This window comes from Musca domestica, unplaced genomic scaffold, assembly GCF_030504385.1.
Source record: "Musca domestica strain aabys unplaced genomic scaffold, Musca_domestica.polishedcontigs.V.1.1 79, whole genome shotgun sequence".
Taxonomy (NCBI): domain Eukaryota; kingdom Metazoa; phylum Arthropoda; class Insecta; order Diptera; family Muscidae; genus Musca; species Musca domestica.
The window spans coordinates 1,871,136-1,885,344 of record NW_026712406.1 but is presented as its reverse complement, the minus strand read 5'-3'; the positions used below and the strand labels follow the sequence as shown (position 1 = coordinate 1,885,344).

At 34.2% G+C, this 14,209-nt stretch overlaps 1 protein-coding gene across 5 annotated transcripts in view; it reads left to right on the top strand.

Moving 5' to 3' along the window:
* LOC101899005 (elongation of very long chain fatty acids protein AAEL008004-like) overlaps positions 1-14,209 on the top strand; it is a 170,856-nt gene that overhangs the window by 120,832 nt on the left and 35,815 nt on the right. The window lies entirely within an intron of this gene.

Genomic DNA, 14,209 nt, shown 5'->3' with positions numbered 1-14,209 from the left:
AAAATTGTTGAAAACTCCCTTTAAACGGGGTCGTAGCACGTCGAAATATTCCATAAAATTATTTGTCATGAAATTCTACTATAGGTCCCAAATTACATTATATTTCTAAAACTTACCTAAACGCCAGTAATTCATACATAAACTGAAACACACATTTTTGGGTTAAAGCCGTACTTTATGTGAGTTTATGCAAAAATGTCCTACAAAGCATCTTTTTAAGCGGATATTATTTTTAGGTGGAAAAATATTTTCATCAAATTTCACTATAAGTCACCAAAGAAAATAAATCTCCATTTCCACGGCATATCAAAATAATTCAGGGTGAGATGAAAAAACTGCAAACCAAGTTCAGACTGCTGTCATTTCTAAGCCACTCGTCCGACTGCTGTTAAAATTATTCCAGTGACAGCTCATTATATTGTTTACAAGCGTACAAAAGCATGTTGCTGAGAATTTTCCGGGAAAAAAGTTATTCGTGATGGAATCCGAGAGTGATAGTGTGATTTCTTTATATTTGGCTGGAAAACCACAAGTGGCTATCGTTAGAGCACTCCAGCATTTCAATGTGAATAAATCTTTTGTGCCTCGTACCATCGCCCGTTACCGTGATACTGGTAGCGTAGCCCGACGTCAAGGAAGTTGACGGAGGAAAACAGCAACATCAGCAGAAATGGTTCAAAAAGTAAAGAAGCAACTTGATCCAAAGTCGCATCGCAGTGGCCGAAAAATGACTCGCGAGCTAAACATACCGCAATATTCCATTCGGTAAATATTGAAAAATTACCTCGGGGTAAAGCCATTGAAATTCCAAAAAATGCAAGAACTTACACCGCAATAGAAAGAAAATAGGCTCAAAAGAGCTAAAGAGTTGCTTCGCTTGGCCGAAAGTGGTGAACTGCCGAATTTGGTTTACTCCGTCTCCGATGAGAAAACATTCGTTGTCCAGCAGTTGGTAAATAAACAAAATCTTCGGGTTTGCTTGCCAAAGAGGTCAGTTGAAAATGTGCACCTTCGGTTGGCCACCAGAACTCAAGCGCCGGCCATGGTGACGGTGTGGGCCACCATAACAGCCAATGGTCGCTCTCCGCTCGTATTAGTCAACCGTGGCATCAGAATATTATCTCGAAAATATTTTGGACATTCCAACAGGACTCAGCACCATTGCGCACGCACCACCCAAGAATGGTTGCAAAATGAGGTTCCTTGCTTCATTTCCAGCGCACAATGGCCACCAAAATCTCCGGATACCAATCCATTGGACTATTGTGTCTGCAGTATTTTTGGAAAGTAAGGTTGGCACTTAAAAATTACCAAAGTATCGATCACCTCAAGCAAGCGCTTCGCCGGGAATGGGCCAAAATACCGCAGAGCAGTTTGAAGGTGCCAAAGGTGACCAAATTGAACAAATCTAAACTTATTCTAAAATTTGATACTACTTCCGACATTTTTTTGGATTCGACATTAAAATTTGATAAAGATATTTAATTTACATCCAGAATCATTGGAACATTATTCACCGAAATTGTTTCGAATTTATTATTTGAAGTTCGTAGTTAGTTGGTAGTATAAGCTATGATAGAAAATTGTCTATGCACGTCCACGTTTTCGTATAGCTCACATACCTCACGATATTCGGTATTTTGATGATTTTAGCGTCATTTTTACTAGAAATGCTTTAAATGTAGTACTTACACTTTGTAAAGGGTACCGTAGCCTATGAAAAAAATGCGGATATTATTCGAACAGGATTTTTCGACAATTTTTTGTTTTTATTTTTTCAAGTTTCTTCCAAATGATGGACGGTATTAAAAGTTCGGCCCGGTCGAACTTATCTGCTCTTTTACTTGTATGAATTCGGAGGGATTACTCCAGCTCCCGCTCAAATTTGAACTAGTTTCATTCTTAACTCGAAAAAGGAATTAAGTCTAGATTTTTTACTTTATTTTTTGGGGCTCATGAAATTATTTCGAAACTTGGAGTGGATAGCCATAAAAAATTTACTTTTGATTTATTTTTACAAGGACTTTAAAATTTTATTTCTTGAGGATAAATATTAAACATTTCATTAATCATGTTTTTTTTTTTTAATTTTTCTTTCAGGTAATTATTATGATCAATTTTTTATAGTCTACACCTCAGCTTGGCAAGTATACATAATTTATTTACCAATATACAATTTGATTTTTGGAGTTTTTAATGATTTAGAAAAATCCCTTGCCAAATTGGCAGAAATTCGAAATTTAAAGTTTTATGTGGATATAAAATTTGGTTACAAAAAGTATGAACGCAATGGACTTCTAATCGGGCAACAGAATACATAACAAAAATAATTTTTTTATAAAATTAACAATTAAGATTCGAATGGGTCAGAATCTCTAAAATTTGGAATTTTTGCTTGCCTTTGTCGGTTTTTTGATATGACGACTTTGATTGAAAGCAAGCTCTATGGAGTATTCTTAAGTGAATGAGAATCACAGTCACTTCTTGCCTCTCCCAAATTTTGCATAATATTTTTTTTTTGAGAAACTGTTTAAAATATCAATTTCACAGCGGATTTGTGATTGATTTCGAACCTAATTATATTTTTGTATTTTAGAAAAGCTAAATACAGTTTGGTCTACAAATACGTTCAAAATTGTACTCCATGACATGCCTGATTATGCATAGAATTCTCATAAGGATATTAGGATATTATAGCGATGCATACTCTTCCAAAAGAAAGACTTCTCTTCAAGATTTTCATATCTCCATTTTTTAGCCATTTCCCTTGAATGCCGATGAGTAGTCGGCTTTTTTACATACATATGTATGCACTTGGTGCATTGTGTAATACCCATATATAAAGAGGTTTTTGAACCTCCAAATTTTTCTCTTTGTGCTGAGCTAAAATTAAAACTGAAGAAATTTTGCAAGCGCTAATCAATCATTAGGCGGGACTCCTCCATCACTTGTCTCCCATAATTAATTGGAAATCATTAAATGTCTGCTGTCTCTTCTTCGTGCAAAAAATGCTAATTTTAAAATTGACAAATAATTAAACAGCTGGCATGCAGGCAAAGAAAAAAAACTTAATTTCAAACCACAACTCACATGTTTTACATATAAACATACATACATACATTTATACGTAAGTGGGGTATGTCACAATGTTTGCGAAAACATGATCTCTGTTTGTTGAGACATTTTTTCTGTTGTCATTTCTTTTTCTGTTTTTCTTCTTCTTCATCATCTTTGGCTCTTTGTTTATTTAAAATTGTGTCAAGTTCGTGTGTGAGATAATATTTAGCACCCACTCCCCCCACCTCCTTCATCCGAATTGTGTTAAAACATCGATCTATTTTTATGAGCGGTAAATGTTGTTTTTGCATTTGGCGAATATTTTGACAAAAACAAAATTGAAAATAATCTCCGCTAAGCTATATTTCGACATATCTGTCTGTAACACCCACACCATCAGATAACAGAGTCCATTAAAAAAACATGGTGTTATCTCATAAATTAAAAAAAAACAGACTTGTTTTTAAAGGTCAGGGAAAATTATAAAAAATTATTTCCTAATCTCATGATTGATTGTTGTTTATATATTTCCAACTACCTACCATTTATCCGACTTTCTTTTTCCCTTGCGATCGCCAATAATTTTTATGCAAACAGTAAATATGTTGGTAATTCTCAATTTATTCATTTGCAATAATAATTAGTTTTTTATAAAATAATAACCATAATTTGTGATATTTTATTTCACCAGTGTAGTTGTTGTTGTTTCTTTCTTGTTTTTCTTTCTAAATATTATTTGCTTCTTTATGACTTCATTAACACGAACTACTTATGGCAAATTGATGCTTTGTAGACTTGTTGTGTTGCAGGTGCCAAAACACTGGGCGGCAGTTCAATAGGGACAGGTGTAAAATAGGGTTGAAGTATTTACTTAAAACATTCCAGAATATTGGATGTTTTTGGGATTTAATTGCAAAAAAAGTCTTCGGTCATATGGCTGGAGGGGGTTTATATAATTTAATACGACCAAAACGTGCCCAAGGTCTTTATGGACCAACTTCGTTTCAGGATATTTGGTGTCAATCTACCGATGTCCGTCCTTCCGTCCGTCTCTATCACTGGCTTGTGCACTCGATAACTCTCGAAAGGAGTATCCGATTATTATCAAACTTAGATCGAGTTCGAAGATGGACAATATCGGTCCTCCACCACAAAAGGTCGAAAATTTTCAAAAAATATTTTACTACACAGAATGAAAAAGTATAACCCGATTTTAGTCCAACTTTGCAAATCCTAATATTTGCTTCAGAGGTGGCCAGGTGCGAAAATGAACAATATCGGTTCACTCCATTAAGCACCTTCCCCACAAAGGATCAAAATTTTGGATAATTACAACGCTTAAAAATGTGATGTAAGAATCCGATGGCCTTCAAATTACATACATTACAATATCTTTATTAACCCATTGTCTACTTTCCGGTAGCTCTCCCACAAAAGGGTCAAAATTTTGAATATCCATAAAGCTCATAAAAATCGATTCCATTCAGACTTGGCACATCTCAATATTCCCATCAACACCAGATCTGTTATAAACATGGTAGAGTTCGGACCATTTCTTCTGGTACCTGCTCCACAAAGGGTCAACATTTTGAATAATCAAAACGATTATAAAATCCGAAATAAGCATTGGATATGAATGTTAAAAATTTCTTGTAATTTTGCCCATACCAATATTTTTATCTGTTTTAAATGAAGTAAGAAAAATTATATATTTCAATATTTTTTCAAGCTCAACTAATAATTTTCCGCATTAGAAATTTTCAAATCATATTTCCTGAACCTATGCAAATTACGCTGAGTGTAACATCACACATGCGTTTTTTATATTTTCCTACATATCTTTTATATTCTTCAACTAGGTAGGCAACACCGTATATCGCATCGTTGTATGCCGTAATAAATGAGAGCTGTTTGTTGTTATCGTTGTTGTTGTGTTTGAACAGCCATTTGAAAAAAGATGTATTAAAACAGCTGTTGCACTCTCACACACACTTCGATGGGGAAAACATCAATGAGGGGCCAAAAGTGGCAACAACAACAAAAAGTGGCAACAAAGAAAAGAAAAAGCCGACAATAAATTTATTCACACAATCTTTTTGTACTTGGGTGAATTGCAAGAACAATGAAGGAGGGTGGAAACGAGCCTTCAAGTGGAGGGCCTTTTTCGGTATGGAAATAGAAAATTTGATAGAAATGTTAATAGAAATTTTGAAATAGAGGATCGTATAGATAAATATAGTTTTTGGAACCACTATTTTTTCCTATAGGAAAACTGTTACAGGTCTTTTATGGACAAGAGAGTTTTCCTGCAGATTTTGATGCATGAAAATACTTCCAAGACACCTACAGAAATAATCTATCTAGAGCAGATTTAATATTTTTTATTTTCGTTAAAGATCTTATGAAAGCCTTCTAGGCCTTTAGAAGGTCTTTTTAGCTTTTAAAGTTTTATATTTTCATAAAAGGCCAGTAGTGGGGTTTCAAGCTATAAAAGACTTGCTGAAGCTATTCTTCCCAAAGAAGGTCTATAGTTTGCTTCTATTTACAAAAAGTATAAAGAAGGACCAATAGATCTTGTTCCTATGGAGGACTTTATGAAGGTCTCATATTAACGGAAGATGGTGTTATTTCTATCGATGGCCTATAAAAAGTTTTGTATCCATGAATCTCATAGGGAAGATGTCTTATTCACTCAAGATCTGCAAAATGTCTCACACCTTATAGACTTATAAAATGAAAAGTGTTTACATTTTTTTTCAGTTGTAATTCGAATTGCTTTTGATTTAATTCGTAACATTCAATTTGTAATTCGAGAATTTCATTTGTAATTCGAATAATTTCAATCGTATTTCGAATTATTGCATTTCGAATTACGTCTGAAAAAGGTGTAGAAAACTTGTGGAAAGTCTCCTAGATATTGAATGACGTTAAGGGTCCTCTAGCGGTGAAGGGCCTGTAGGAGGTCTTGTCTTTAAAGGAAACATGTAAAAAGTATGAATATAACACACATCATGAAGACTAAGGTCTTTAAGATGTTGAAAATGTATAAAAAGTCCTCAAAGATCCATAGAAAATCGTATAACCATTGGATGGCTGTTGGAGCTCTTCTATCTCAAGAAGATTTCTACAAAATATTCTTTTCCGTTAAGATATACAGAAGTCTTGTAGCTTCCGTTGGAAGTTTTTTTCTCTGGGAGGCCAATGAATTTTATCCAGAAAAATATTTTACCGATCTTGGGATATAGGAGGCCTGTAGCAGGTCATTTATTCAGTGAATCGAGTTAAATAAAATTTTTGCTGAAGATGTTTATACCAGAGCTCTATATTGCTTACTGGCGAGTAAAAAATACTCACTAGTGGGAGTGCTCGAGGAGTACAAGCTGTTGTAAAAGTAGTTTACTCCTTAACACTGTTTTGTACATTTCGTCCCCGAATTCAAACTAATCAGATGTATATTTTAAATTTCAGTATCTCATTAAAAAGGTATGGGGTTAAAAATTCAATGGAGATCTACTTAACTTCTGACTTTCAGTATTTTAAACGTTTTGTCTTCAATTTCTAACCAAAATTAGCTGTAATTTGCCATTTGGGGTTCTCAGTGTCCAAAATACTCAATATAGTCCTTTTTTGGTAAATCCCCTATATAACGATACCTGGTGATTTTCGTTAATTCAGCACTTCCATCCCTGCCATCTTATGCTCAATGACATGAATGAAGTGCATGATGTAAGACATGCCTCTTACACTTCTTTTATTTGGGCATGTATAATTTGGTCATTGCTGTTGTTGTTATTGCTTTGTTAATTTAGCATGCAACATTTATTCAGCGTCATCTGTTTTTTAGCGGCAGTAGCAGCATTGGGTGTCTTTGTCAAAGAAACCAAAAACAAGAGATTTATAAATAACAGAGTGATATTATCATTTGTTGTTGCTATTTTGTTTATTTGTCTTGTTCTTGATCTTTGTTTAAATGTTATGCGAGCATTTGTCTCACACAGAGAACACATGTCCTTGACCTTTGTGACAATGTACTCCAAAGCACGTGCGTAGAAAATGGAGGCGGAAAGAAGTATAAAAAAAAATGATTTTGCGTAGCCAATTTTGAAAATAATACTCCATTTTAAAATCACTTTTGGAAATAACAAAATTGGACTAATATACATTATGGTTTATTTATGTTGAAAAATAGTTGCTTGATCAAGGTTGTGTTTTTTTTTTTTTTGGTATAAAACCGAAATTAGTTTATTCAACTTCGATGTTGACAAAATAAATATTTATATTTTTTATTTATTTATTTATTTTTCTGTTAAATTTTAGTAATAAAATAAATCATAGCTTTACAAAAAGGAGGTTTTAAACTGGTTATCGATAACAAAGCCGATAACAAAAATTTATACAATGGTTTTAATATTTGGCTGTTATTTCGTCACAACATCGCAATATATTTAAACCTGTCCAAAAAAATTGTGAATTTAAAAGTTATTTGACAATTTGTTATTGGCAAATTTATGAGCCAATTGAATATTGAATGTTTGCATAGAAATTAATGTCTAGAATTATAAGATTCAGAGAAAAATATTGGACTTTAACAAAATAAATTCAATAATAAATAACAATTAAAAAAGTATTATATTTAATAAATTCCGCTTTCTTATATAACCCTTCAAAACAAAACGGGTAACCAAAAATATCAAATGTGAAATATTCAATAAATGGCATATTGAATATAAAAATTAATTGAAATTACAAAAAAAAAAACAAGTTCGGCCGGGCCGAACTTTGAATACCCTCCACCATTTGGAACGAATTTGGAAATTTTCAAAAAATAAAATCCTTAAAAAATTCTATTTAAATTTTAAAAATACCGAATATAGCCGTTTTATTGGAGTCTATACGATTTTGACCTACATAGACATTTTTTGTCATAAGCCATTACCGTATTCAAATTAGAAAACTTGAAATAAACGTATATAGGGATGTACCGTTACATTGGAGCTATGCCAAGACCTGGACCAGCATAGAGAATTTTCTGTCATAGGCTGTAGCATCCATTACTAAGTTCAAATACGACATCTCAAACAATTTCGGTGAGTATTGTACCTAAACACGTCTAAATACCAAATATAGGGAGGTACTGATAAGTAGGACCTGGACCTGCATAGACAATTCTCTGTCACAGACTGTAGATCCCATTACGAATTCTAAATACGTAATTTGAAACAATTCCGGTGAACAATGACGATAAAATCATCAAAATACCGAATATCGGGAGGTAACGTTATATGGGGGCTATATGAAGACGTGGACCTGAACAGACAATTTTCTGTCTTAGGTTGTAGTGTCCCTTTCGAACTTCGAATACCAAATTTGAAACGATTCCGGTGAATAATGTCGCTAAAATCATCAAAATACGGAATATCGGGAGGTACCGTTATATGGGACTATACCAAAACGTGGACCTACATGGCCTATTTTCAATACCAAAAGTCCTGCATACATAATATACATTTGAATAAAATTTGTTCAATCTTCTTCAATTCGTTCGGAAGCTAGAGTGATTTCCACAGACGGACAAACGGGCGGACATCGCTAAATCGACATAGAATTTTATGCTGATCAAGAATATATTTACTTTGTGAGGTTTAAAATGTGTATTTCGAGGTGTTACAAACGGAATGACAAACTTAATATATCCTCCATACTATGCTGGAGGGTATAACGAAGACCTAGGCCAGTAGCGCGATTCCCGTTCTGCAAAATGTAAAGAAGATTTGATAATGGATAAAATCTTCATAAATCCTGATTTTCAGTATTTTTGAATTTCGGACCTAATTTCCAACCAATTCATTTTGGATTCTAAGTGGCTAAAATATGTCTCTTTGCTAATGTCACCATATAACGATATCTCCCGATTTTTGATATTTCAGGATTTTCAGTTCCAATTTTTAACCAAATCAACTGCAATTTGAAACATTTAAAACTATCGATTTGTAATTTTATTGTTTTGACAGTGTGTGTGCCATACGGGCGTATACATTATATAATTAATAAATATCAATTATACGCTGAGTTCTCGATTAACAATAATAATTATACGCCACATGGTAAATTATGGAGTTCATAATCAAAGTGATTTCCAGACATGAAAACAAAAACAAAACATGTAAGTCTGCCTGTAATTAGTGATAACTATTGATTTTCTTAGTAAGCGTGTTAAAATAATTGCTGCGATTAGCCAGAGAATGGTGTTTAAATATTTGCCCATAGAATGACACAGCGGCGAGATAATGAAATAGAAATGAATTTAAAGGTGTTTTTTTTACTTAAAATTTTAGTTCGAAATCTGTGGGAGGGGCAAGTAGAGCTTATTAATTTTTATTGAAAATTTAGAAATCTCGATAAATTAAGAAAAGGAAAAAACTGGAAGGAAGAATTTTCCAGCAAAAAGTTATTCGTGATGGAATTCAAGCGTGATAGTGCGATTTCTTTATATTTGGCTAGGAAAGCACAAGTGCCTATCGTTAGAGTACTCCAGCATTTAAATGTGAATAAATCTTTTGTGTCTCATAACTCGCTCGTTACCGTGATTCTGTTAGCCCGACGTCAAGGAAGTGAACGGAAGAAAACAGCAAAATCAACAGAAATGGTTCGAAAAGTAAAGAAGCGACTTGATCGAAACCCGCGTCGCAGTGGCCGAAAAATGGCTTGTGAGCTGAACATATCGCAATATTCCATTCGGCAAATATTGAAAAATGAGCTCGGGGTAAAGCCATTGAAATTCCAAAAAGTGCAGGAACTAACACCGCAACAGAAAGAAAATAGACTCAAAAGAGCTAAAGAGTTGTTTCGCTTGGCCGAAAGTGGTGAACTGCCGATTTTGGTTTTCTCCGATGAGAAAACAATCATTGTCCAACAGTTTGTAGACAAACAAAATGATCGCGTTTACTTGACTTGTAAGAAGTCAGCTGAAAATGTGCACCTTCGGTTGGCCACCAGAACTCAAGCGCCGGCTGTGGTGATGGTGTGGGCTGCCATAATACTCGTATCGACCGTGGCATCAGAATTAATGCGGAATATTATGGCTAAAATATTCTGGAAGGTGCATTAAAGCCTTGGGCACGCAAACATTTCCTTGGACATTCTAACAGGACTCAGCACCATCACACTGAGCACGCGCCACCCAAGAATGGTTACAAAATGAGGTTCCTCGCTTCATTTTTAGCGCACAATGGCCACCAAAAAAATCCATTGGAATATTGCGTCTGGGGTATTTTGGAAAGCAAGGTGGACACTAAGAAATACCAAAGAGTCGATCGCCTTAAGCAAGCACTTCGCCGGGAATGAGCCCAAATACCGCAGAGCAACATTCGGCCAGCGTGTGTCGATTTCATTGGCCGTTGGAAGGCCAAAGATGTACAATTCGTGCCAAAGGTGACCAATTCGAACAAATCTAAACTTATTCTAAAATTTGATGCTATTTCCGACATTTTTTGTTTTCATTCAACAAAATTTAAAAAAAATGTAAAAATTATGGCGTTTGACTTGGTTGCAGTTTTTTTATCTCACCCTTTATATGATATATGGGATATATATCCAAATATGAACCGATCTGTATAAAATTTTAGGCACTTATTTCAGAGCTGTATGTGAAATCTGGTGCCAAAGATCATTGTTTTGGAGGGCATATTACGCATGCGAGGGACCTAAAACCCCAAGTCGGATTATACATATAGATAAGTGCTAAAGCTATATCACAACCGATTTTCACCAAAATTATTGTACTTGCTTCTAGACTGAATTCTGTCGGCTGTGCCAAAATTCATGTCATATGGATTGATATTGGCCATTTCGTGTACAATTAATCCGAAATCGGTTGAAGATATATATGGGAGCTACATTCAAATCTAAACCCATCTTGATAAAATTTGGCAGAAATATTTTCGGCTTGTATCTGAAGTTCGGTATCAAAGATCATTGTTGTAGAAAGCATATTACGCATGTAAGGGACCTGAAACCCCAAATCGGATAAAACACATATATAAGAGCTATAACTAAATCTGATCCGATTTTCACCAAATTTGATGTACTTGCTTCTACACTGATTGCGGTCAGATGTGCCAAGATTCAGGTCATTTGGACTGATGTTGACCATTTTGTGCACTATAAACCCGAAATCGGTGGAAGATATATATGGCAGCCATATCTAAATTTTGAGCAATTTCAATAGGGTTCGTCCTTGGGCTAATTTAATTATATGTGCAAAATATCTTCTCGATCGAGCAATAAATGCGATCTGTACTTTGTTTAAAAAGATAAATGGATAGACTGACGGAAGGACAGGTATAAATCTACTCAGAATGTGATTCTATGCATATCATTAAAAGTAACTATGGGTCTATCTCCCTTCCTTCTCCATGGTACAAACAAATTCACAAATGGAGTGGATAAATGGTGTCCTTTAATCACAATTGAAGCTTTTCGAATTACAAACGAAATTATTGAATTCCAACTGAAATGTGTTTCGAATTACGTACCAATGGAATCTTTTCTCTTTCTGTCTATTTTCGTATTTTCAAAATTCCGAAAATTCTTCTTCTTGGTTTTAGCATTAAATCAGAATTAACTCCACCTATTTGTATGGAACTTAATTAATATTAAATACCTTTCATTTTTGGCCTTTTTCTTCTTTTTTTTTTGGTTTTCATTATCATTGAATTCCATTTGTGATTCATTGGTGTTAAATGTTTATTCCGTAGTAGTGTGTGTGTATTTTTGGCATACATAATATTATTTGCCGGCAAAAACAAAAAAAATATTAATATGAAAATGCTGTTGCTGATATAAATTAATGATTAGACCCAAGACAGACAGACAACGGCGATGATGATGACACTCCAGAATGAATTATCGAAAAAAAATGAAACAAACCACGAAATTTCATAGGTTTAATACACAGAAAAACAGATACTAATTTGTATTTGTTATAATTTACATACGTAAAAAATCCAAACCGAATAAATCATTAATATGTATGGGTGGTATGGTGTATAAAATGAATATTCATATTATATATCTCTCTATCACTGGCATTATTAATGAATGGCCATTTCTTCTTTTCATCTAGAAGAGTGTGGTTGGTCTATGGCCACATTTTTTCTTTGTGGGAGGTGAATAACCTTTGTGCATTGTAATAGTTGTCAAAATTGTAGAAAGACAGCCAAGTATTTATTTATAGCTGACAAACTATAAAAATCGAGATTTATTGTTTAAAAAAAATAAATAAATAAATGAAAAACCAATAAAGTCTTAAAGTCGGGCGGGGGCGACTTCATGATACCCTACACCACTTTGCTAATTTAGTAGAGCTGCGCATAACAATTAAAAGTTTTTATGGGAGAATTTAATCATACACGATATGATTATAATTATTATTTAAAGTTCAAAGGACTAATATGCCCAAGCATTTGTATCTTTTAAATTCGGACTTGTATTGCCCATTTGGTGCGCAATTAATTTGAAATCTTATAAAAATATATATGGGAGCTATATCCAGATCGGAACCGATCTCGATAAAATTTGGTAAACATATTTCTGAGCTGTATTTGATATATTTCCCTGAATATCGTTGTTACGGTGGGCATATTGCGGCTGTGGGTAAAAAATATAACAAATCGGATAAACAGTATATATGGCAGCTATAGCTATATCTGAACCAATCTTCACCAAATCTGACATGCCAGCTTCTAGACTCAATTCGGTCGTAAGTGCCAAATTCTATCCCATTTGGACAAATATTAGACCTTTGGTGCGCAATAAAATGTAAATCGGACGAAGTTATATATGGGAGCAACATCCAAATCGGAACCGATCTCCATAAAATTTAGCAAATACATCTCTAAGCTGTATTTGATATAGTTCCCTGAATATCCTTGTTACGGAGGGCATATTACGGCTGTGGGTAACAAATATAACAAATCGGATGAACAGTATATATGGGAGCTATAGCTATATCTGAACCGATCTTCATCAAATTTGACATACTAGCTTCTAGACTCAATTCGCTCGTAAGTGCCAAATTCTATCCCATTTGGACAAATATTAGACATTTCGTGCACAATAAAAAATAAATCGGACGAAGTTATATATGGGAGCATTATCCAAATCTGAACCGATCTCGATAAAATTTAGCAAATGTATTTCTGAGCTGTATTTGATACAGTTCCCTGAATATCGTTGTTACGAAGGGCATATTACGGCTGTGGGCAACAATATAACAAATCGGATGAACAGTATATATGGGAGCTATAGCTATATCTGAACCGATCTTCACCAAATTTGACATACTAACTTCTAGACTCAATTCGGTCATAAGTGTCAAATTCTATCCCATTTGAACAAATATTAGACCTTTGGTGCACAATAAAATGTAAATCGGACGAAGTTATATATGGGAGCCATATCCAAATTTGAACCGATCTCGATAGCAAATGTATTTCTGAGCTGTATTTGATATATTTCCCAAATATTGTTGTTACAGAGTGCATATTACGGCTACGGAGGACAAAAATAACAAATCGGATGAACAATATATATATGGGAGCTATAGCTATATCTGAACCGATTTCGATCAACTTTGGTTTACTTATTTTCAGGCCTAATTTGGATGTATGTGCAAAATTCCATACTATTCGGGCTGATATTACAAGTTTCGTGCACAATGTAAGGCAAATTGGACGAAAATATATATGGGAGCTATACCTAAATTTTGACCGATTATCTCCAATTTCAATAGGGTTCGTCCTTGGGTCAAACAATTTATTTATGCAAAATTTCATCTGAATCGGGCAATAAATGCGACCTGTACTTTGTTTACAAAAATATATGGACAGACTGACGGACGGACATGCATAAATCGACTCAGAATGTGATTCTATGCAGATCATCAAAAGGAACTATGCGTCTATCTCGTTTCCTTTTGCCTGTTACAAACAAATGGACAAAGTTATAATACACCACATTGTGGTGTAGGGTATAAATGGCCCCATCATTGCTGTTATCGATTACATCTGAACCAATTTTTTATAACTCCATTATTTTATTGAACTCAATTTCAAAGTCTAAACGACGTCAATCGAACGCTGATAGTATTTAA